Genomic DNA, 24505 nt, shown 5'->3' on the forward strand with positions numbered 1-24505 from the left:
CGCGCACACTCTCCCGTTACACCCTCTGTAACACTCACCACAGGTGGACACTCTTCCTTACTTCTGACAGCGCACTCTTTCCTCATGCACCTGTCCGTCACACACCTTCCTCGCGCACACTCCTGCGCACACTCTCCCGTCACACCCTCTGTAACACTCACCACACCACGCTTCCATGTGCTCCCTCACACACGCGCTACGACCGACTCACTCTCGCCAGCACACTCACTCCTTGGCACGCACTTTTTCCTCACACACCCCAGAGTCGGACTTTCTTGCACACCTCCTTTTTCGCACACCAGACCTGTCGCACACCTCACCAACGGCCTTTCACGAACACCCGGGTCCATCTCGACCCCCAAGCTTCTTAAATCCCCTGGCGCATCATACGCACGACCATATTGGTCACCACTTACACCGGGTCCTCTTCCTCTTCGCTTCTCCTCCATCACCTGCGAATCCCTCATCCGGTTAATGAGCACATCATCACGATCCGAACACAGACTCTGGACCAATTCTTTTACCTCCTCTTTTATCTCTTTCTTATCCTCTCTCCGTCGCTTTTTAATTTTGCTCACCCCTTCTTCCACTTCTTCTAATTTTTGCTTCATCTCCTTCATCTCTTCGTGCGCCCCTTTAAGTTCTTCCTCTAACTCCACTTTATTTTTTTCTATGTGCTCCCGCACCTCCCGCTCTTTAACCTCCTTCTCCATGTGCTCCTTACAGTGCCTCACCTCCTCGCGCACTCCTCCGACCTCCTCACTCACACCTCTTCTAATCTCCTCTCCCTCTACCCCATTTTTCACTCCCTCTATCTGATTCTCCTGGGCAGCCATTCTATTTTCTACCCCCATTAACCCATTTTTCACCTCCTTTATCCCGTTGTCTAACCCCTCAAAATTTTTGTCTACCTTCTCACCAGTACCCCTCGCTTCGTCCCTCCTTACCCCCATCTGGCTTCCCATTACCCCCAATCGCTCACTCCGAGCCCTCGCTTCGTCCCTCATTACCCCCAGTTGGCCCTCCAATCGCTCACTCCGAGCATCCATCCGGTTCCCCATTACCCCCATACTGCTTTTCAAACCTCTAATTTGGTCTCCCAATTGCTCACTATTCTTTTCCATTCGCTCGTTAGTCTGGGCCATAAGGGCCTTTATTTGCAAAAAAAACAAGTCCAAATCCACCAGGGGCGCTGTCACGGTCGCCGGCGCGGTGACCAGCGAGGCGCCATTTCGCGCGTCTGCTACTTCGTGCGTGACAACGCTATTTTGCGACCCTGCCGCCCTCACTGCTTCGCTCTCCTCCTGTCCCTCATTTTGGTCCTGGATCGACCCTGCTTCACTCTCCCCTACCGGACCCCAGCTGTCTTGATCCGCCATAGCGCGACTTGCAAAATTCGAGTTTCGTAAAACAAATACAAATTTCGGCCGCTCCAAATTTTGACCAAATTTTTTTTTTCCTCTATTCGTTTTTTTTTTCAAAATTTGGTCGGGCCTCGAATCTCACTCCCGACACCAATTGTTATCGTACTAACACAATTGGTGTCCAAAATTTGGGCTAAATAAATTTAGTCCCAGGTTCGAATCCCATCTCCTGACTCCAATTGTTACAGACACGACTTTGATGTTAAGGTGGGCCGAGCGGAATGGCCGTCGTGTCCGCACAAATTACCCGATTGTACTCGAACGTCGACGAAGCCGCGCTACGCTGGCTCAATAGGAAAGAGAAGACACCCGGCTGGGTTATAATGACACAATACGACACCAGGGGTTCAGTTCTCAAGACCTCCGGAGGAGGTTATATTAAGGCGGAAGGTTAGATTACAGGGACGAGAGGTACATCATAGGAAGACAGGCACTTAGACACAACCTTATATTATTCCCGACAGACCACAGAGAAACAGGACAAAAACTGACTCACACGGGGATTGATGACAAGGAAAGCGGGTATTCGATGGCCAGCACAAGGTGCACCTTGTGCTCAGGGACAGGATGGCGCGGCCCAAAAGATGCAGGAGGTCTCTCAGCGCTCGAGGTGGCGTCTTGTCGTCTCAAGCTGGGGGCGCATCTGACGTCACGTCCGGCAAGCGGCTGCGTATATCCGGCGGGGAGTGACACGCCCTCGGCTCGTTAGCTCCGCCCAGATGGAATCGGTCCGCCCTTCTTATTGGGTGCGGGGGGGGTTTACCAGGCTCCGCCCTTGACGAGGAGCTGACAGCCAGCCCCTTCGTGGTAACCCCGTGGGGCGCATGGATAATGGCGGCTAACCGAGCCGGAGGGAGGACGCACACTCCCCGCGCGCGCCGTTGTTGTAGTTGTTGTTGTAGCTGTAGTGGTTGTTGTTGTTGTTGTAGCTGTAGTTGTTGTTGTTGTTGTTGTAGCTGTAGTTGTTGTTGTTGTTGTTGTTTGGGGAAGAAGATGGGAGGAGGTATGGGAAGGTCCTAAACTCACTACTGGTGCCATATAATCACATTCTGGTGCAACGAAGAGTCATAATTAATGGAAACGAGGCCTTAACTGACATAGATTAAGAATAACTAGGAAGATGTCCGAAAGTTGTCTACGTGTGGTGCGGTGGACCTGGGCACGACATTTAATGGGGGAATAAGGGGAAGGTCGGCTCTACTGATTGTTATTTACATGCAATGGGACTAGGGAATGGGGGACTGGGGAAAGTTGGGGAGTATTGGAGAAAATAGGGGAATATTTACAAGCGGATATGGAGGCCAAATTCCATATTCGCAACAATATTGTTGCGGATATGAGATTGGCCTCCATCCATATCCGCTTGTAAATATTCCCCTATTTCCTCCATACTTCCCAACTATCCCCAATCCCCCATTCCCTAGTCCCATTTTCTGTAAACAACACTCTGTAGACCCAACCTTCCCCTATTTCCCCCATTAAATGTCGCATCCAGGTCCACCGCATCTCACGTAGACAACTATAGGACATCTTGCTAGTTATTCTTAGTCTATGTCAGTTAAGGACTCGTTTCCATTAATTCTGACTCTTCGTTGCACCAGAATGTGATTGTATGGCACCGTTAGGAAGTTTAGGACCTCCCAATACCTCCCCGCAGCTTTTCCTCACGGTTCAGCAACAACAACAACAACAGCAACAACAACGGCGGCGGCGCGGGGAGTGCGCATCCTCACTCCGGCTTGGTTAGCCGCCATCGAACATGTGCTCGACGGGGTTACCACGTAGGGGCTCGCTGTCAGCTCCTCGTCAAGGGCGGAGCCCGGTAACCCCCCGCACCCAATAGAAGCGGCGGACCGATCCCATCTGGGGCGGGGCCAACGAGCCGAGGGCGTGTCACTCCCCGCTGAGCATGCGCAGGAAGAGGGAGGTGACGTCAGATGCGTGCTGAACTTGAAGGAAGAGAGACGCCACCTCCGAGCGCTGCAATACCTCCCCGCATCTCTGGACTGGACCGAGCTGTATCCTGTCCCTGAGCCAAGGTGCACCTTGTGCTATCGACTGCCTGTCCTTCCCTGCCATCAATCCCTGTGTAAGTCAGTCTTGTTCCGTTTGTCTGTGGTCTGTCTGGGATAGATAAGATTGTGTCTAAGTGCGTATCTCTTCTGTGCTTTACCTCTTACCTTGTAATCTACCCCTTTTCTGCACCACCAATTATATCCTCCTCCGGAGGTCTTGAGAACTGTACCCCTTGTGTCGTTTCATTTATCCCAGCCGTTGTGTCCTTTCCTTCATTGATTTAGCATAGCGCGATTTGGTCAACGTCGGGTGGAATCGGGTAAACTGTGCGAACACGGCGGCCATTCCGCTCGGCCCATCATAACATCTTAATCCGCGTGTCCGTAACAATTTATATACATATACATATATATATATATATATATATATATATATATATATATATATATATATATATATATATATATATATATTGTTACTGATCGCGGTTTAGATGTTATGATGACCGAGCGGTGGTGTATTACCGCGACCTAACAGGATCCCCGACTCACCCGATTCATCTCCCAAACATTGGCCGGATCGCACCGCAGCTAGTCAATAGGGAAAAGACGAAAACGACGCAATGCAAAGAGGAAAAGGAATAAAACGAGAAGACGTACAGACGAGTAATGGGATTTATTATTTACACAAGCAAAACGGAGCAATCAAGGTTTATTTACAACACATAAGACGCAGGTGACACAGTGCAAATACTAGCTTATAGTTATACAGACTTAACTTATTCCCAGGACAGAACAAACAAAGACACTGACTCACGCGGGGAATGACAGGAATGGCAGGAGGTGGATGGCTGGAGGTGAACGCTTGGTGGAGCCAACGCGGAGCTTGGTGGAGCTTTGGTGGAGGTGAACGCTTGGTGGAGCCAACGCGGAGCTTGGGGGGTTGGTGTGACGGGTTCTCTCTCCTTCCCTCACAAGCTTCAGGACTCTTTCTCTCTCTTTCTTAGTCCCACCCAGTCCAACAACTTCCTCTCTTGCTTAGTCCAACTCAAGGCCTTCCTGTCTTCTGATCTCCTCCCTCGACTCCTCACCGCAACCAACGCAACCACTGACCGCCACCACCGACTCCTCACCGCAACCAACTGACCACCGACTCCACTGACTGACTCTTCACGACTCTCTCTTGACGACCAACTCTTTGTGACCAACTCAAAGTGCATCTCCCCTGGGAACACCCCCGCCGTGGGTTATATAGGCCCTGCCCCTTAACCTTTTCGAACCTCCCCCAAATGTTCTCTCCCCGCCCTCTCAAGCCAAACCCCTTGTTCATGGTTGGTCGAGTGGGGCTGGCTCACTCCTCCCCTCTCTGACGAGGTGGGGACCCGCCTTCCTTCCCCCAACCCTGCCTCGTGGTCAATGGCGGATGAAGGGAAAACCGCCCAACATGCAGTTGGCAATGCGAATTGCAATTGACGGAAAGGGGGGAATGGAAGTGTTGGGGAGTGGGAATGAAGGGAATCTATCTCTTTCACTGGTGCAATGGAGTATTTCAATTAATGGGAGACACAGCCTTACTCTAAAAACACATAATAAGAGATAACTATCAAACAGAGGTATTCTATTATTTGGCTGACGCGTATGCTTGTGGACTAATTATGGGATGCCCTTTCACCTTTACACAGCTCTGGAGGCAGGGGGGCGCAGAATAAACAATAATAATAATAATACACAATCAAAAAATATACAGTCCTCATATCCGCAACAATATATATATATATATATATATATATATATATATATATATATATATATATATATATATATATATATATATATATATATATATATACAGTATATATATATATATATATATATATATATATATATATATTGTTACGGACACGGCTTAAGATGTTATGATGGGCCGAGCGGAATGGCCGCCGTGTTCGCACAGTTTTTTTTTTTTTTTTTTTTTTTTTTTTTTTTGTTGTTGTTGTATACAAGATCGAGGCTCGTGAAAGAGCGAACATTAATCGCACAGAAAGACAAACCGACACATAAAACATATAACATCGGGAGCGGTAGACAAGATGGGGAGAGAGGGGGAAGGACACAAACACAACATTTGAGAGCAGGGACCGAGAGACATGGAGACATCGAGAGATCGAGAGATTTCCATCGACATCGAGAGAGGGCATGGGAAGGGGGCGGTGGGAGAGGTATAAAACATATGGACACTGCCAGGACTTCCAGGAAAGAAGTTGGAATTTCAAACAAGGTGGATCTGGGGTGAATTAGCGGGGGTAGAAAAGATCAAGGTTTTGGATGGGGGGAAGATAAGAGATGGTGGTGAACAGCTGTTTTAAAGACCTGGAGGGAGGAGTGGGATTGAAGGGAGTGAGGGAGTTTGTTCCAGAGGCGGGAGAAAAGAGGAATGAAAGAGTGAAGGTGAGCAGAGAGCCGAGATTTCGGCAGTTTAACCATCAGAGGGTTGCTGGCAGATCTTGTGCGACCTGTAGGAATATTTGGGGGACAGAGCACAGAGAGAGCTGGGGGTGCAAGGCCAGAGAGGAGTCGGTAGAAGACAGAAAGACCACCTACCTGCCTGCGGTGAGTGAGTGAAAGGCCCTCAGAGATAGCTTCATCGCGGGAGATTCCAATAATTCTGAAAGCTTTGGTTTCAACAGCGTGAAGCCGAGCTAGGTGTGAGGCAGGAGCACCGGCCCATAGGGGAGAACAGTATTCCATTGAGCTGCGGATGAAAGCCTTGTATGTGGTGAGGAGCTCAGGTGTGCCGAGGAAGGACTTCGCACGACGGAGGATGCCCAGTCGGCGACTGGCTTTGGAGGCCAGCTTGGAAATGTGGTTTTCCCAAGAAAGATCATGGCAGATAGTGAGACCCAAAATCTTGAGCGACAGAACTTCTTGGAGAGGATTGTTGAGAAAGTAGATGGGAGGGTTGTCCAGTCGATCTTTTCGGAGAGACATAGTAAGAGTGTGAGATTTGTCAGGATTGAAAGACATGTTCCACTTGTTTGACCAGTCTGTGATTTTGTCCAGGTCTTCAGAGAGTGAGGAGGCAGCAGACTGCCGATCTGAGGGAAGAGGAATGGAGCGGCAGAGAGTGGAGTCATCAGCAAAGAGATAGAGAGGATTTTCGAGAGAGTCAGAGAGATCATTGATGAAGACCAGAAAAAGCACGGGGCCCAGAACACTGCCTTGGGGAACTCCAGCCTGAACAGGAAGAGGAGATGAGAGAAACCCATTCAGGGCCACACGTTGACGACGACTAGAGAGGAAGTCCGCCAGCCATGCGTGGAGATTTCCATGGATACCAAAGGAGGACAGTTTGGTGAGCAGAGCGGGGTGCCAGACCGTGTCGAAGGCACGTGATATGTCGAGGGAGACAGCTCTAATTTCCTGTTTGGCATTGAGGACCTCCATCCATTGTTGAGACAGCAGAAGCAGCATGTCCAGAGTAGAGTGACCTGGTCTGAAACCAAATTGATGATCAGAGATCAAGCCATTGGAGAAGAGGAAAGATTTCATATCCGCAGCAATGATGGATTCCATGACTTTGCTGATAATTGGGAGAAGGCTGATTGGTCTGTAGTTGCTAGGATCTGTTTTTGCACCTTTTTTGTGCAAAGCGGTGATGTTGGCTGGTTTCCAAGCAGATGGCAGTTGACCTTGAGCAAAAGAGAGGGTGAAGAGAACAGAGAGAGGGTGAGATAGAGCAGCAGAGCAGGATTTTAGGACCCGTGGGCTGATGCCGTCGGGTCCAGTTGCAGAATCAGAGTCGAGGGTTGACAGAAACTTTTCCACCTTGTCAGGAGGAAAGGACACGGAGTCCAGGAGCAGCAGGGTACGACTGGGTATGGTGGGTACAGAGAGGGATGGGTTTGGGACACAAGATTTAGAGGCAAACACAGAGTTGAGGCATTCAGCTTTTTCACGTGCGGAGTCAGCTGTGTAGCCGTTTGAGGTAAGGGAGGGGATGGAGGGGGAACAAACACCAGAAACGGATTTGACCAGACGCCACCAGGATTTGGAAGAGGGAGACAGATAAGAGAGTTCGGTCTTGAGAACGGAGAGATATTGTTTCCTGGCTCTCCTGAGGGTGGACACACACTTGTTTCGGGCTTTGTGAAAGGAAATGAGATTTCCTTCCGTTGGATTTGCTCTCCAGGAGACGAAGGCAAGTTGTTTCTGGGCAACAGCCTCACCACAAGATTCCGTGTACCATGGACGGGAGGAAGGGTATGACAACTGAAGACGAGATGGGATAAATCTGTGCATGAGAGAGAGCAATTTACTTTGGAAGAATTCCCAGGATGAGTTGATGTCAGAGGTGGTAGAGATGGGAGACCAGTCCAGATGATTGATGGCTGCTTGAAGACCGTGCCAGTTGGCCTGAGTGAAATGCCAGACTCGTCGACGCTGAGCAGGCTCCCTGAGGATGGTCAGAGAGATGTCCACTTTAACAAGGACATGATCAGATGATCCGATCGGAGCAGAAGAAGAGCAGCAGACATTTTCAGGGAAGTTAGTCATAACCAAGTCCAGAAGAGAAGATGTTCCGTTGACTGAGATCCGGGTCGGGAAATTGACAGATTGTGTCAGTCCCAGTGAGTCGCAGAAGTCCTTTGCTGAGGAGCCATGGCTGGTGAGAGAGGTACCCACACCCAGCCAACTGGCATGATGACAGTTGAAATCACCACATATGAGGAAGAGAGAGTTGGGATGAGTAGATAGAAGTTGGTCCATATCATCAGACAGCGAGATGTAGATGGAGTCATCACTGTTTGGTGGACGGTACAACACACATATGAACAAGAGGTGGGAGCAAAGGGGAAGCCGTAGCCAGAGGTATTCCTGGGGGTGAGGTGGAGAGAGTGCAGTGCAGGGCGAGTGAGGAAGAGAGTTTTTGATAAAGATAGCAACCCCGCCTCCAGGACGAGGCTCAGGTCTATCATACCGGAGGAGGGAGTAGCCCGGGAGAGATACTATGGAATCAGAGACATCATAAAGGAGGAAAGTTTCTGTTAAGCAGATCACGTCTGGTTTGACAGAAGCAACCTGTATGGAGAGATCAGTTAAGTTTGAACGAAGGCCCCGGATGTTTGAGGTCCATACCGTTAATGAAGAGGAAGGGGGAGCATCAGATACAGAACAGGGGGGAGGAGGGGTAGGGTAAGATGTGGAAGAGGTGGAAGAGGTAGGGAGAGCTGTTGAAGGTGTGTCAGAGATTTCAGAATAGCTCGGAGAAAGGGAAGGATGGGGCGGACAAAAGGTTTGATGGTGATTGGGTGAGCCACAATGAGGTGTTATTTGAGGAGGGGGAAGAGCGAGGCAGAAGGTTGGGGGAGATGGAGGTGAGAGTTTGAAGGGGGAAGAAGCGGGGAGGACGCTTTGAGGAGGGGGAGTGAGAGGGGGGAAATTGAGAAGCAATGAGGGTGGGGAGATTTGAAGGGGAGGGGTGAGGGGGGAGTTTGGGAGGGAAGGGACAAGGGGAGGGATTTGAAAGGGATGGGATATGGGGGAGATTTGGAGGGGAGGGGTGAGGCAGGAGTCTAGGAGAGGAGGGGCGAGGGGGCGTCTTGGCGGGGAGGGGTGAGGGGGTAGTTTAGGAGGGAGGGGGCAAGGGGGGAGATTTGAAAGGGATGGGTGATGGGGAAGATTTGGAGGGGAGGGGTGATGGGGAAGATTTGGAGGGGAGGGGTTATGGGGAAGATTTGGAGGGGAGGGGTGAGATTGGATTTTTGAAAGTGTACGATTTATGGGAAACGAACATTTATTGCAAAATGAGTTTCTTGTGACCTTCGAGTTAAAAATACGTTTAAGGACGCTGGATGGAGGATGGAGTGCAGGAGAGTTTAGGGAATGTAGAAAAAAGGCACTATAGGAGATGGATATTTTTTTTGGGATGAATTGATTTGGTGAGCAAGTCGAAAGCAGCCTTTTAAAGAAGAAGAAGAAAAAGGTGTTATAAAATATGACGGAATACATAACTTGAGGGGAAAGTGTAAACATTGAAGGTTAATGAGTGAAAACTATCTGGGGAAATGGGGGAGAAACACGTGGTCGAAGAACGAACGAACGAATAAGAATGAATAAACGAATGAGAACAGAGAAGGAAATGTTTTTTTTTTTTTTGTTTGTTTGTTTTTTTGAGTTGATATTTACACAAGGAAGTAGGCTATGGGTGAAAAGACTGGGAATACAGAGAACGAAAGTTATTGGATCACAAACGACGGACCGCTGAGAAAAACAAAGCCTCAAGGTTGTACAGTGCACACTGTACAAGGCCTCAAGACACGACACGAATTAACACGATTTTCAATACAGGTATGAAAGATTTGCACCGAAAAATCTTCGTCGGGACACAATATACGTACAACACCATAAATAAATACAGTTTTAACGAAAATACAAATGGGAACAATCACTTAACTTCGATTTCAAATCGTTCGCGACGCGGCAAAGGCCTTGCTCGCGACACGGCAAACAGACGATCAATTTATGAAAGATAAACACCGAGAAACAACCAAAGTTGCACACAATAACTTCACACACCGAAAGATAAATACAGTTTCGACAAAATACAATTGTGAACAGACTTAACTTCGAAAAACGTGGAGACCGTGTGGAGCTTCGAAAATCCCTGCTGCCGTCTCCAAGATCTCGTGAGATCAGTTTACCCAATTACCCCCAACTCACCCGATTCCACTCGAACGTTGGCCGAATCGCGCTACGCTAAATCAATGATGGAAAGGACACAACGGCTGGGATAAATGAAACGACACAAGGGGTACAGTTCTCAAGACCTCCGGAGGAGGATATAATTGGTGGTGGAGAAAAGGGGTAGATTACAAGGTAAGAGGTAAAGCACAGAAGAGATAGGCACTTAGACACAATCTTATCTATCCCAGACAGACCACAGACAAACGGAACAAGACTGACTTACACAGGGATTGATGGCAGGGAAGGACAGGCAGTCGATAGCACAAGGTGGTGCACCTTGGCTCAGGGGCAGAATCAAACACAGTCCGGTCCAGAGATGCGGGGAGGTATTGCAGCGCTCGGAGGTGGCGTCCTTCTCTCTCCAAGCTGAGGGCGCATCTGACGTCGCCTCCCTCTTCCTGCGCATGCTCAGCGGGGAGTGACACGCCCTCGGATCGTTGGCTCCGCCCCAGATGGGAGCGGTCCGCCGCTTCTATTGGGTGCGGGGGGTTACCGGGCTCCGCCCTTGACGAGGAGCTGACAGCGAGCCCCTACGTGGTAACCCCGTCGAGCACATGCTCGATGGCGGCTCGTTGGAAAGGCTTGGTGCCCTTTCAACACCCCCTACCAACCAAGCCGGAGTGAGGACGCACACTCCCCGCGCCGCCGCCGCTGTTGTTGTTGTTGTTGTTGTTGTTGTTGTTGTTGTTGTTGTTGTACCATGAGGAAGAGCTGCGGGGAGGTATTGGGAGGTCCTAAACTTCCTAATGGTGCCATACAATCACATTCTGGTGCAACGAAGAGTCAGAATTAATGGAAACGAGTCCTTAACTGACATAGACTAAGAATAACTAGCAAGATGTCCTATAGTTGTCTACGTGAGATGCGGTGGACCTGGATGCGACATTTAATGGGGGAAATAGGGGAAGGTCGGGTCTACAGAGTGTTGTTTACAGAAAATGGGACTAGGGAATGGGGAATTGGGGATAGTTGGGAAGTACTGAGGAAATAGGGGAATATTTACAAGCGGATATGGATGGATGCCAATCCCATATCCGCAACATTGCACCCTTCTCTACCTCGGGGCGTCCCGACCCGATAAATTTTTACCTACGTTAGTGTGGCACTCAGATGTAGTTCCCTCTACTATTAACTCAACCCTGAGTGCGACAGTTTTACGGATGTTCACAAATGAGTAAATATGTCCCCCTGCGACGTTGCACCCTTCTCCTAACAGAAACACACCCACAGGATAACCGAATCGCGGAAAGCATCCTCAAACTAAACATACAGCCGGTAGGGAGCATCATTTATACAAGACTACACTGATATTTACACTACGATCCAGGACCTGTTCTTTGAGGAACACATGCAGATGTTATGCATAGAGAGAGAGCACGCATGCCAGCATCGATACACCAACCCACGAGTGCCCTGTGGCCCTACGGCCTTTAATAATGTGCAGAGCACCCCATCCAAGCACCAAAAGCACCACCCCATTATGCACAGTCAGCACCATCCGGTGCACCAATAAAGTGTTCATAAAAATGCACAATTGTCCATGGTCACCGGTGGTGTCACAGCCGGCCGATGTTCTGCCGCTGGTCTTGCCTTCCTGGAGTGCACTTGGCCTTCTGGCTTCTTTAAAAATAAAGAAAGGCGCCAACCGCGTCCATTTCTGAATTGTGGCCGTCAGGGGGGCCAACTATAAGTGGTTCACCTGTATGGCATAGGTGCCACGTTGACCCAGAGGTCCATCAACGGGTGGTGCTTGCCCGCAAAAGAACTGCGGTCCATTGTGGGCGGCCACAAAAATTGCGGTCCATATGGTGTATCGATCCAGGCAGCAAGCAGCGAAAGTACAGGCCCACAACTGCGGAGCCAGCACCTCTCTCTCCTCTCTCTCCGCCCCAAAGCCAGATCCTCGGAGGTGGGAGACAAAAGAAACAAGTGAGTAAGGTGGTAAGGGCGCAAAAGTGCACGCAATACAAGGTAATGCACACTAGGGGCACATGGGAACCAGGTGAGACAGGTACGTTCCTACCGTACGCCCCCCCCCCCCCACCAGGTAACCTACATTGCCCCTCCCTTACCCCTTACTGTATCCACAAACCACAACACTACCCATAAACATCTACTTTACACATCAACAAACGTCCCTACTGTCTTCCCCGTTCCTCCCATAAACCAAATTCGTCTTCTCTCCCTCCTAACCAATCAAATTTGCCATTTCCAACTCTCATCAAAATTTGCCATCTCCAACTCAACATCAAAATTTGCCATCACCAATTCATCATCAGTCCCTCCTAAGGAGGGAGAGATGGAATCACCCCAATGTCTCATCCACGTCGTGATGCGTCTCACAAATCCAAACAGCAATTCTCACTTCCTGCAACACAAAACAAAGAAAACGCAGGTGTGGAGTCATCATCCTCACCTCAGGTAAGTGGCTGCATATGGTGCGACAGGTTCATCAATCCTAACTATTTCCTAAATGACTTTAACAACTTTACATTACCCGGGGTCTTTCCCTGCCAATCCATTGGCCAACTTACACTATGGGTTCTAAAAACCAATTCCCATTGACCAAACTGTGGTGCTTCTCAATTTGGGGTCTCACCCCCCCGATTCATCACTCGGTGCCCTCGCACAATTTCTGGGCTGTGACGTGTAGCTCTCCCAGCAGGTCTACCCACCTGCACACCTCCACCACTGTAGTTGCCACTCGAGCTTACCTGCTCCTCACCCTAACCTAACTAACTGGGGAAGGCCCTCTCGCACTCTCACCCCCTCAGTGCCCTCTCTGGCACGGGCTGCCCGATCCACACCCGGGATCCTCAGGCACCCACTGACACTAACGGCTCCCAGAGCCCACCTGCGGCCTCACCTGGCCGACATCCTCACAGTGGTGGAGTGCCCAAACCAACTACACACACTAACAGGCTACACGCCCAGCCATTTCCACAATACCATTCTGCAACCGCACCACAAATGCCAATATCCAACCACAATTTACCTATACCCTCTACCTAACACTTACACTACCCGCCCCGGGTACTCGTGAAAGGGGTCCACTCTTCCCCCATCCACACCTTCGCACCATGCACACCACTCCGTACCACTTACTCCAACTCTCCCCGGGTACTCGTGAAAGGGGTCCACTCTTCCCCCATCCACACCTTCGCACCATGCACACCACTCCGTACCACTTACTCCAACTCTCTCCACACCTGTACTTGCACACCTGTGCTCTCATACTTGGTGCCGCCTGCACCCTTCTCTCCCCCAAGCGCATTCGCGCTGATCCACAACACTCACTACTCATACACTGCTCCACACACCTGTCCAGTTCTCACACAGCATCATCTCATCTAACTACTCCCCTCTGAAACTTGCGCTTCCCAGTCGTCCCTTTAAACTATTGCGCTCCCTCGTCATTATCATCCACTCTAATCTACCTGCGTCCCCACTACAGGTATCAGTCACTAACTAACCTTAACGTCACCTAATGTCATCTTCGCTAGATCCCTACACACAATATCCTAACCCACCCGGGCTAGTTTCCACTGCCATACACCCCATAAACTATAGCTCCTTTGCCCCCATGGGAAGGGTGGCAGGGATGCCACCCTTACCCACCGGGCCCATCGCTCATCAATCCCCCAGTCCTCTGGCACTAATAAGCCCCCCTTATTCAGAGGTACTGGGTCCCGCCTCGGCATCTAAAGCCGAGGCAATCCACGGGGGCGCCTGCTCGCCGGTGTAAGGCCTTCTAGTTTCCCGGGGTCTGGCGGGGGGGGTGTCTGGGGTCGGCTAACCCGCTCCCCCCTGGGCGGAGTTAAGGACCTCAACCGCCGGGGATCATCCCGGCGCGTGGCTCGACAGTGCCGCGCCAGGTGACCCAGACGGTTGCAGGTATAGCACCTCACCTGATAAGGTGCTTGTCTCCGGAATTCCAAATTTCCCCCCCTGAAGGTCCGAATTGGATTACCCGCTCGTGGTCCACCGCGGGCCACCTCCGGGGGCCGCCTGCCATGGTCCAGGTCCCGCCAGGCGCTGGTCCACCAGCCTCCGGACCATGCCCGCCAGGTCAGGACTCACGTCGGGGGCGGGCCCCCTCAGGGGTCCGCCCTCCATCGGGGGTCCCACCTGGCGGACCGCCATTGCGTGACGCTCGCTCCCCCGGGCCAGGGGCCTCGCTGCTTCCCAACGGGCCGCAGCGTCAGCTGCCTGGCTCAGAGTCTGCGGGCGCCACATGGCGAGCTGTTGCCGGAGCTCAATATCCGGGAGGGCCTGGATAAAATGGTCCAGCGCCAGGCTTTCCCGGGAATCCGCTGCCATGCTAGCATGTGCGATCCCCACTGCTCGGCGAATGTCGTGGGCAAGTTCCCCGATGGCTTCCTGGGGCTTGCGTTTTCGCAGCGCGAGCTGAGCTTTAACAAGCTCGCTCTGCTGTTCAACGCCGAATCGATTAATTAGGGCGTCGCGGAGGGCTGACAGGGTGAGAGCACCCGGTGGTAATGCCGTCAGCACCTCCGCAGCCGCGCCGCGCAATGCGGCCACCAGGTGTACTCCACCTTCGTCCTCACCCCAACCGTTGCCCTTACACACACAGTCAAACTGCGCCAGGTACGCGCGTAGATCACTCTTGCCGTCATACGGCGCGAGTGGGACCTTGTGGGACCACCTCATATGCGAGTCGTTGCCCGCCTGCCGGACCCCGTGCGTCGCCCCTTGCGGGGCCAGCGCGGGGCCGAACCGGCCGGGCCCCCACAGTACATTACCCCCAAGGGGCTCTCGTGCCTCCCCTGTCCCTCTAAAAACTACCCCTGTTGGTGTCGATGCATGGGTCACACTTCCGCAACCCGCTACCCATTCCATACCACCACAACCTTGCTCACTCACACCTCGCACCTCTCCCATCACCGGACCCTCTCGCTCGCACCCTCGTTCCATACCCTCCGGACCAGCCATACACCTCACTCTTGGCCTCTCACGAACATCCGGGTCTATCTCGACCCCCAAGCTTATTAAATCACCTGGCGCATCATACGCACGACCATATTGGTCACCACTTACACCGGGTCCTCTTTCTCTTCGCTTCTCCTCCATCACCTGCGAATCCCTCATCCGGTTAATGAGCACCTCATCACGATCCGAACACAGACTTTGGACCAATTCTTTTACTTCCTCCTTTATCTCTTTCTTATCCTCTCTCCGTCGCTTCTTAATTTCGCTCACCCCTTCTTCCACTTCTTCTAATTTCTGCTTCACCTCCTTCATCTCCTCGTGCGCCCCCTTAAGTTCTTCCTCTAACTCCACCTTATTTTTTTCTATGTGCTCCCGCACCTCCCGCTCTTTAACCTCCATCACCTCTACCACCTTGTTCATTTTCCTCGTCAGGTCCTCATGTACCGTCTGACACTCTTTTTTAATTACCCCAACGTCCTTTTTCATCTCCTTCTGTGTCGATTTTAAACCCTCTATTACCGCTGTGTTCTTCTTTACCTGGTCCCCCAACTCCTTTTGTCCCACTGTCAGTTGTTCTACTCCCAGCGTCAACTCCTCTATACCACCTTGCAATTTTACAGTCCCCTTTCTCACCTCCTTCTCCATGCGCTCCTTACAGTGCCTCACCTCCTCGCGCACTCCTCCGACCTCACTCACCCCTCTTCTGATCTCTTCTCCCATCACTTGCATCTCCTGCCCAGATGCCACCCTCATCTGCTCCATTTCCCCCCTGTGAGCATCCAATTTAGTTTCTACCCCCATTCTGACCCCCTCTATCTGCTGCCCCATTTGTTTAACTTCCCTTTCCGCTTGGTCCCTCATGTCCCTCAATTTGCCTTCCATACTGTTTTCTAACCCCTCTAACCCCTTTTTCATCCCTTCCATTTGATTCTCATGAACGGCCATTCTGTTTTCTACCCCCATTAACCCCTCCTGTATTTCCCCTAATCTATTGTCCAATCCAGGGGTCGGCAACCTTTTTGCCATGAAGTGCCAGTTTGAAATGTTCTTGTTAATTCGTGTGCCATATCAACATTAAATTTAACATTAAGTTTAATTATGACACCACATCAAAAAAATACTTACCAACAGACATGGAATTTAAATTCCATCCATATCGGCTACATGCACAGCAACAACATTTTAAAGAAACATTTATCTCTCATAATCAGGACATTGTAATGATCATTTTATCATTGTAAAATTTGTCCCCCATGAGGTTACAAATTACATGCACGGACCCCATTTCAAAATACTGCTTTCAGTAACTCATTTACAAAGTATTGCATTGGGAACAAATGTCAAAAAAGGAGAATAAACTGTATCAAACAGAAATACCAGTACTGTACAAGAATGCTGCCATCCTCATGAAAACATCCACATCTGAGTTGGAAAAAAAGAGATGGACAAACAGCTGCATATGCAAACCCATGTGTACTACAAATAAACAGATGCCTACCAGTCAGTGTGATCCCTGGCCCTGCTTTCCTTTGCTGAGCTCCATTATCTGGGGGTTGTAGTTAATCACTTTAAGTTGCACACATGCTTCAGAGTGGTCGGTTGTCAAACGACTGCGGGAGGGGCTGAGCACGTTCTTCATGTGTGAGAATATCTGCTCACAGAGGTACGTTGACCCGAAGACTGACAGCAAAGCCAGTGCAACGTTCCGGAGACAGCTGAACTTCTTCGGCACGGTTGTCCAGCAGGTGAAGATGCAGGTTCCGTGATCTTGCACTGCCGTGGTTTCGAGTTGTTTCCGTAGCTCTGCAAACTTAGTCACCCACAGTGTTGAACTCTTCAGCTCAATCAGCTGCATTTCCATGTCCTGTGTATCCAACCAGTCTATCAGAGATAAATCCAATTCTTGTCCATCAAAGCTGTCTGGCTTGATCAAGAAGGGAGAACATGGGTCCATACTTCTGAAAGTCCCCAAATCGTGTTGTGAACTCCGACTCAAGCTTGCTCATGTATTTGCATATTTCAGCGGTGCTGATGCTGTGCTGCGAGGACAGCTCCCTTTCATGTCTGAAGTAGAGGAAAGTGGAGGTAGCAACATCGCTTGAAAAGATTGCTAGCTTGCCGACAAAAGCCGTCCATGTGTCGAACATGTCCAAAACAGTTTGCCCTGCACCTTGCAGTCGGAGATTGAGCTCGTTGAGGTGTCCCGTAGTACCCGTAAGAAAAATAAGTTTCACAACCCACTTCTCGTCCTCGAGTTCTGGGTAGTTTTGGCCCTTTTCAGCCAGGAAGGCCTTGATGGCATCAAAGCAGCTGACAAACCGCTCCAAAACGTTTCTGCAGCTCAGCCACCTATCCGCTGAGTGGAGAGAGGGATATCTTTGTATGTGCAGTCCATTTCCTCGAGTAGGGACTGGAACTGTCGGTGTGTCAGAGCAGATCGCTTAACTATGAACTTAATAACCTTTACTACCGTAGCCATAACCTCATTAAGATCTGAATTTGACATCTTTGCACAGAGGTTTTCTTGGTGTATTATGCAGTGGAGTTTCATGATGGGGTGACCGACTTTTTCCTCAATTAATCTGACAGCTCCCCTCTGTTTCCCGACCATGGTGGGGGCGCCATCTGTTGTCACTGCAAAAATCTTCCTGATGTCAATCCCTCGCTCCTCAAAATGTTCCATAAACACCTTGGCTATGTCCTCACCTTTTGTTGTGTCCGACATTGGCTTTAAGCAGCAGAGTTCCTCTCTTACAGTCGAATCGCAGTATCTTGCCATGACTGCCAAACGTGGTATATCATTCACGTCCACGCTCTCGTCAAGTGCAATGCTAAATACCACAGCATCTTTTAACCCAGCTATTTGCTGCCCGCTGACATTTTATGCCATTTCTTCGATGCGTCGCTCAACACTTATAGCTGACATGGGAATATCTTTTATTCTTGATTTGATTGTCTCTTTGTTTGGTAAGCCTTCAAACAGAACCTCTGAGCTGCAGAGAAAAGCCTCCTTAATATATTCGCCATCAGTGAATGGCTTTCCACGTTTCGCAATGCAATGAGCAATGCGATATCTTGCTTCAGTCGCATGGTTTTTAGCAGTGGCAAAGATTTTGAGGGTGTTGGCTTGCTTCCCATACCTGGACAAGGCACGTTTGATGGATTCTGCCTTGTCTGCCTGATCTTTGAAAGTTTTCTCGTGCTTTGTCTCAAAATGGCGCTTAACACTCGACGTTCGACAACAAAACATTTTCAAAACATAAAGTACACACAGCACGGTCCTTCTGAAAAACAAAACCCCACTCTTCTGTCCATGAGGGCTGGAATGCTCGAAACCTTTACTTCAGCTTTCTTAGCTAGCGGGGTTGCCATCATCTACCGAACCTGAACCGCTTCACTGCAATTCCTGTGGGAAATATGAGCGGGAGGCCGTACCGTCAATCAAACTAAATAAGACAGGCCGCGTGTTACGAAAAAAACTACTACCCCCATTTTCATTACTACCCCCATTTTCATTACTACCCCCATTTTCATTACTACCCCCATTTTCATTACTACCCCCATTTTCATTACTACCCCCATTTTCATTACTACCCCCATTTTCATTACTACCCCCATTTTCATTACTACCCCCATTTTCATTACTACCCCCATTTTCATTACTACCCCCATTTTCATTACTACCCCCATTTTCATTACTACCACCCCATAAAAAAACTCAAAATAATGACGAGATTAATATTAAAACGCAGAAGGCAGCCTGAATGATAACAAAGAGTGGAGATGCAGCCGCTGACCACCGGGTGTTAACACACAGTCGCTCTTACATCATCTCAGGTTGCCACGAACGGCGTATCGGAAGGCACCAAGCCTGCATCTCCTGTTTTATATCTGCGATTATTATACAATTCAGAATAATGATGAGATTAATATTAAAACTCAGAAACCAGTCCGAATAATAATAATGAGTGGAGATGCAGCCTCGGACCATCTGCTGTGAACAACACCACTGTTCTTACAGCACATCCGGTTGCCACGAATATTGTGTTTGAATGCGCCAGGCCGGCCTCTCATGTTGTGCATCTTTGATTATTATTCCAGTAAAATAATTTGGAATTGGAATGGCGACTCTGTTCTGATCCATCTACCTCATCACCCTGCACCATCACACCGGAATACTGTTATAGTGCAACACGCGCAACAGCCAATGGCTGTTCAAGAGGTGATTTGGCATGCAGCGGATAATGCACTGCTTTCGCCAGTGTGCCAATGATTACGCTGCCACGTGCCAATGGTGGCACGCGTGCCTAAGGTTGCCGACCCCTGGTCTAATCCCTCTATTCTACTCCCTAACCCTCCGATCTGGGCCCCCATCCTTTGTTCTAACCGTTGGCTATTGGCCCCCATTTCCTCCCTCAATTTCTCGCTATTGGACCCCATGTCCTCCCTCAATTTCTCGCTATTGGACCCCATGTCCTCCCTCAATTTCTCGCTATTGGACCCCATTTCGCCCCCCATGACCCCCATTTTGCCCCCCAATTCGTCCCTCATTGCCCCCATACTGTTTTTCAAACCTCCAATTTGGTCTCCCATTTGTCCCATCCCCCATCATTCTGTTTTCCATTTCTTCATTATTCTTGTCCATAAGGGCCTTCATTTGTATAAAAAAAAGGTTCAAATCCACCGGTGGCGCTACTACGGTCGCGGGCGCGGTCGCCGTGGCCATGTGCGAGGCGCCATTTTGCGCGCCCGTAACCTCGTGCGCGAGGACGCCACCCTGCGAACCTGCCGCGCTCACTGCTTCGCTCTCCTCTTGTCCCTCAATTTGGTCCTGGATCGACCCTGCCTCACTCTCCTCTACCGGAACCCAGCCGTCTTGATCTGCCATAGCGCGACTTTCAAAATTCGGGTTTTTATTTTACAACAAAACAAATTTCGGTCACTTGTAATTTTGAGCGCGTTAAGCGCGCTTCGGGTCCGATCTCACTCCTCGACACCAATTGTTACGGACACGGCTTAAGATGTTATGATGGGCCGAGCGGAATGGCCGCCGTGTTCGCACAGTTTACCCGATTACCCCCAACTCACCCGATTCCACTCGAACGTTGGCCGAATCGCGCTATGCTAAATCAATGATGGAAAGGACACAACGGCTGGGATAAATGAAACGACACAAGGGGTACAGTTCTCAAGACCTCCGGAGGAGGATATAATTGGTGGTGGAGAAAAGGGGTAGATTACAAGGTAAGAGGTAAAGCACAGAAGAGATAGGCACTTAGACACAATCTTATTTATCCCAGACAGACCACAGACAAACGGAACAAGACTGACTTACACAGGGATTGATGGCAGGGAAGGACAGGCAGTCGATAGCACAAGGTGCACCTTGGCTCAGGGGCAGAATCAAACACGGTCCGGTCCAGAGATGCGGGGAGGTATTGCAGCGCTCGGAGGTGGCGTCCTTCTCTCTCCAAGCTGAGGGCGCATCTGACGTCACCTCCCTCTTCCTGCGCATGCTCAGCGGGGAGTGACACGCCCTCGGCTCGTTGGCTCCGCTCCAGATGGGAGCGGTCCGCCGCTTCTATTGGGTGCGGGGGGTTACCGGGCTCCGCCCTTGACGAGGAGCTGACAGCGAGCCCCTACGTGGTAACCCCGTCGAGCACATGCTCGATGGCGGCTCGTTGGAAAGGCTTGGTGCCCTTTCAACACCCCCTACCAACCAAGCCGGAGTGAGGACGCACACTCCCCGCGCCGCCGCCGCTGTTGTTGTTGTTGTTGTTGTACCATGAGGAAGAGCTGCGGGGAGGTATTGGGAGGTCCTAAACTTCCTAACGGTGCCATACAATCACATTCTGGTGCAACGAAGAGTCAGAATTAATGGAAACGAGTCCTTAACTGACATAGACTAAGAATAACTAGCAAGATGTCCTATAGTTGTCTACGTGAGATGCGGTGGACCTGGATGCGACATTTAATGGGGGAAATAGGGGAAGGTCGGGTCTACAGAGTGTTGTTTACAGAAAATGGGACTAGGGAATGGGGAATTGGGGATAGTTGGGAAGTACTGAGGAAATAGGGGAATATTTACAAGCGGATATGGATGGATGCCAATCCCATATCCGCAACAATATATATATATATACATATATATATATATATATATACATATATATATATATATATATACATATATATATATATACAGTGAACCCTCGTTTATCGCGGGGGTTACGTTCCAGAACCCCCCGCGATAAACGAAAATCCGCGAAGTAGCGACCATTTTTTTTTTTTATATATATATATATTTTAAAGCATTATGAACTCCCCACACTCTTATTAACCTTTCCCATACTCTTATAAACACTTCCTATACTCTTAAACACTTTTTACACTCTTAAACATACGTAATTTTAACAACATATAAAATTCTAATGGGTACTCACCATTGAAGATACTGTAGCTACCCATGGGTTCCCCAAGCAAGACCAGCATCAGAATCTCCTTGCTCCAGCCGGTGACGTCACTGGCGGGGATTCCCGGCGCGAGAGTGGCTGGTCACGTGACCGCTAAAGCGTGCCGCGCTTTGCGGGTATAATCAGCTACACCTGTTGATCACGTGACCACCGATTCACTGAAGCACGCCACGCTTGAGAGGCGTGGCTTTCGGTTTCTGGTTGTGCTTTATAATGCAGCCCGATAAATGGGCTTTTCAGTGTTCCCGAGTTGGTTTTGAGAATAAATATCTTCTCGGACGAGTTTGTGTCTTGCCCGTCATTTCGTCCGTATCAAGCAAGAGCCCCGGCTCTTCAATACTACAACTTGCGTGATGAAGATGATGATGAATTAGCTGTGCAGTACTGATGACGATGAAGGTGATGACGATGATGAATGTACTGGCGTTTTCCATACGCACGACTCTTTGTCTACCCTTCTACTGTACACTATGTACAGTATTTTATTTCTTGTAATATGTTTTAAATACTGTATTTTTCTTATTTCTTTACGTTTTTTAATTTTTTAGGCTAGAAAATGCTTATTTTACCACAAAAATATTTAAAATAATAGTATATAAAAATACATTTATACCGCAAAATCCCGCGATATAGCGAAAAATCCGCGATATAATTTTACATATACTAGCGAGAAAAAACTGCGATGTACCGAATCCGCGAAAAGTGAACCGCGATATAGCGAGGGATGACTGTATGTATATATATATATATATATATATATATATATATATATATATATATATATATATATATATTACATTGCCAGTTCTGAGAACCAGGGTAGAAGGACATCCACACATGTAGGTTCAGAAGGTAGTTGTATCATTAATATTTGTATTCAGATAGCCTAATCCATGGTTTAACTGGAACGCCACTCAGTCGAGCGCATACTCCCGCCGTGGATTTAGTTGGAATAATACGTTTTGTTTAACATCCCCTCTCCCCAAAACAATTAATAAATGAAAAAGAAAGTAGGCCCTTACGGTCAGATAATTAATTTTGATATATCTCGGAATTGGAGGAGAAAAACATCATTTAAGAATAAGAATAAAAGCTTTAATGCAGTAAAACAGAACAAGTCTTTCCCAAAAAAATTCCTGGATCTGGAATAATATCCTGAGCTTCACCAAAAACGAATCGATTCTCCCTTATCCCAAGGGCAATCATCCCACCAACTTTCATCCAAATCCGTTCAGAACTTTTCCAGATATCTTGTTCACAAACACATGAACACACACACACACACACACACACACACACACACACACACACACACACACACACACACACACACACACACACACACACACACGGACGGACGGACGGACACGATCGAATGCATTACTCCCTGGCGGGAGTAATAAACCTGAAAATCGCAGAGCCAGAACCAGAATTATTTATTTGGTCTGGGAAGCCCATGTGGGGTTTCTTCTTCTTCAGCCTTTCACAACCCTGGGGGAATATGCGATCTTTTAAAAAAAAAGTTGGAATTTTGCCAAATCTGTTTTATTCGTTTGTTAATATACCTCAGCCATTGACAAATCTGGAATTATAATTTTATTTGAGGTTCAAATTAACCCGGGACATTGTGTCAAACGATGCCTGCATGTCTGTACATGTGATAAATAATTAATCGTCCACAGTCGAAGACTTTTCTTCTTCACGCAATAACAACTTCCAGCTTCCAGACCGTACATCCAATCTTCAAATTTTGCACACTTGTTACTCTTCATGACTTCTACTACAGTATGATGTTTCACGTCAATCAATGAAGTGGTTCAAGAGATGTAAATGTTTTTATTATTTGCGTTTAATTAACGATATCTGCCAAACCACGTGACCTATCGCAAATTCCAAAAGGACATTTTAGTAGACTGATATGCTGAACAGATCTGTGAAGTTTCCCCTCAATTAGATCACAAATGAGGGAGGACCTAGGTTTTAAATGTTTGTGCTTAAAAACGTCATAACTCTGAAACCATGTGATGCATGACGTCATGCTCTGACTTTTTTGTTCGTCATGGGTATGCGATTCTGCCTGCAAAGTTTGGCCTCGATCTGTTCAGGCGTTTTGGAGAAAATTGGATTTTAGTGTTTTCCACTCAATAACATGTCGGCCGAACGACGTGACCTGTGACGTCATAATTACCATTAAAATATTCTGCAGACCGAGTCCCTCCTATGGTAAAAATTTGCTCTCAATTGGTCCAATTATTGCAGAGAAAATGGTTTTTAAAGGAAAACAGAAAAAGAAATTCCTAAAAAAAACTTCCTGGATCTGGAATAATATCCTGAGCTTCACCAAAAACGAATCGATTCTTCCTTATCCCAAGGGCAATCATCCCACCAACTTTCATCCAAATCCGTTCAGAACTTTTCCAGATATCTTGTTCACAAACACACGCACGCACACACGGACACGATTGAATGCATTACTCCCTGGCGGGAGTAACGAGAAGGGGAATATGCGTTGCAAAGGGCTATGGAGAGCTTCTTCCTCCTCCCATTATCGTGGAGAGAGAGTTCTTTAATAATTTAATAAGTTCTTTAATAGTTCTCTCCAGTTTCTCTTGGCACACAAAAAGAGCTATCAACAACTGAATGACCAAGCCTAGTCCCTTTTCAGGGTCGACGCACAGACCCGGACCACACATTTTCCTCTCTACGCCATACAACATACACTTGCACCACGCTATCAAACTGATTATACTGACCCTCCCTCAGCCCCCTTTCTACCTGTATCAGGATTGGTACCCGTCCGTCGACGGTGCCCAAGTGAGGCTAAAGGCTCATCAACAAGCCCTGAACTGTACTTTCCCCCTCTTACCCACTTCCTAACTACTTTCCTCGCTGTGATTTT

At 48.8% G+C, this 24505-nt stretch overlaps 1 protein-coding gene across 1 annotated transcript in view; it reads left to right on the top strand.

The window, feature by feature from the left end:
- The window catches only part of LOC144889219 (multifunctional protein ADE2-like), a 51905-nt gene that overhangs the window by 8746 nt on the left and 18654 nt on the right, over window positions 1–24505 (top strand). The gene's annotated exons all lie outside the window — the stretch shown is intronic.

The sequence above is a fragment of the Myxine glutinosa genome, unplaced genomic scaffold, assembly GCF_964187855.1.
Source record: "Myxine glutinosa unplaced genomic scaffold, kmMyxGlut1.1 SCAFFOLD_1803, whole genome shotgun sequence".
Classification (NCBI taxonomy): Eukaryota; Metazoa; Chordata; class Myxini; order Myxiniformes; family Myxinidae; genus Myxine; species Myxine glutinosa.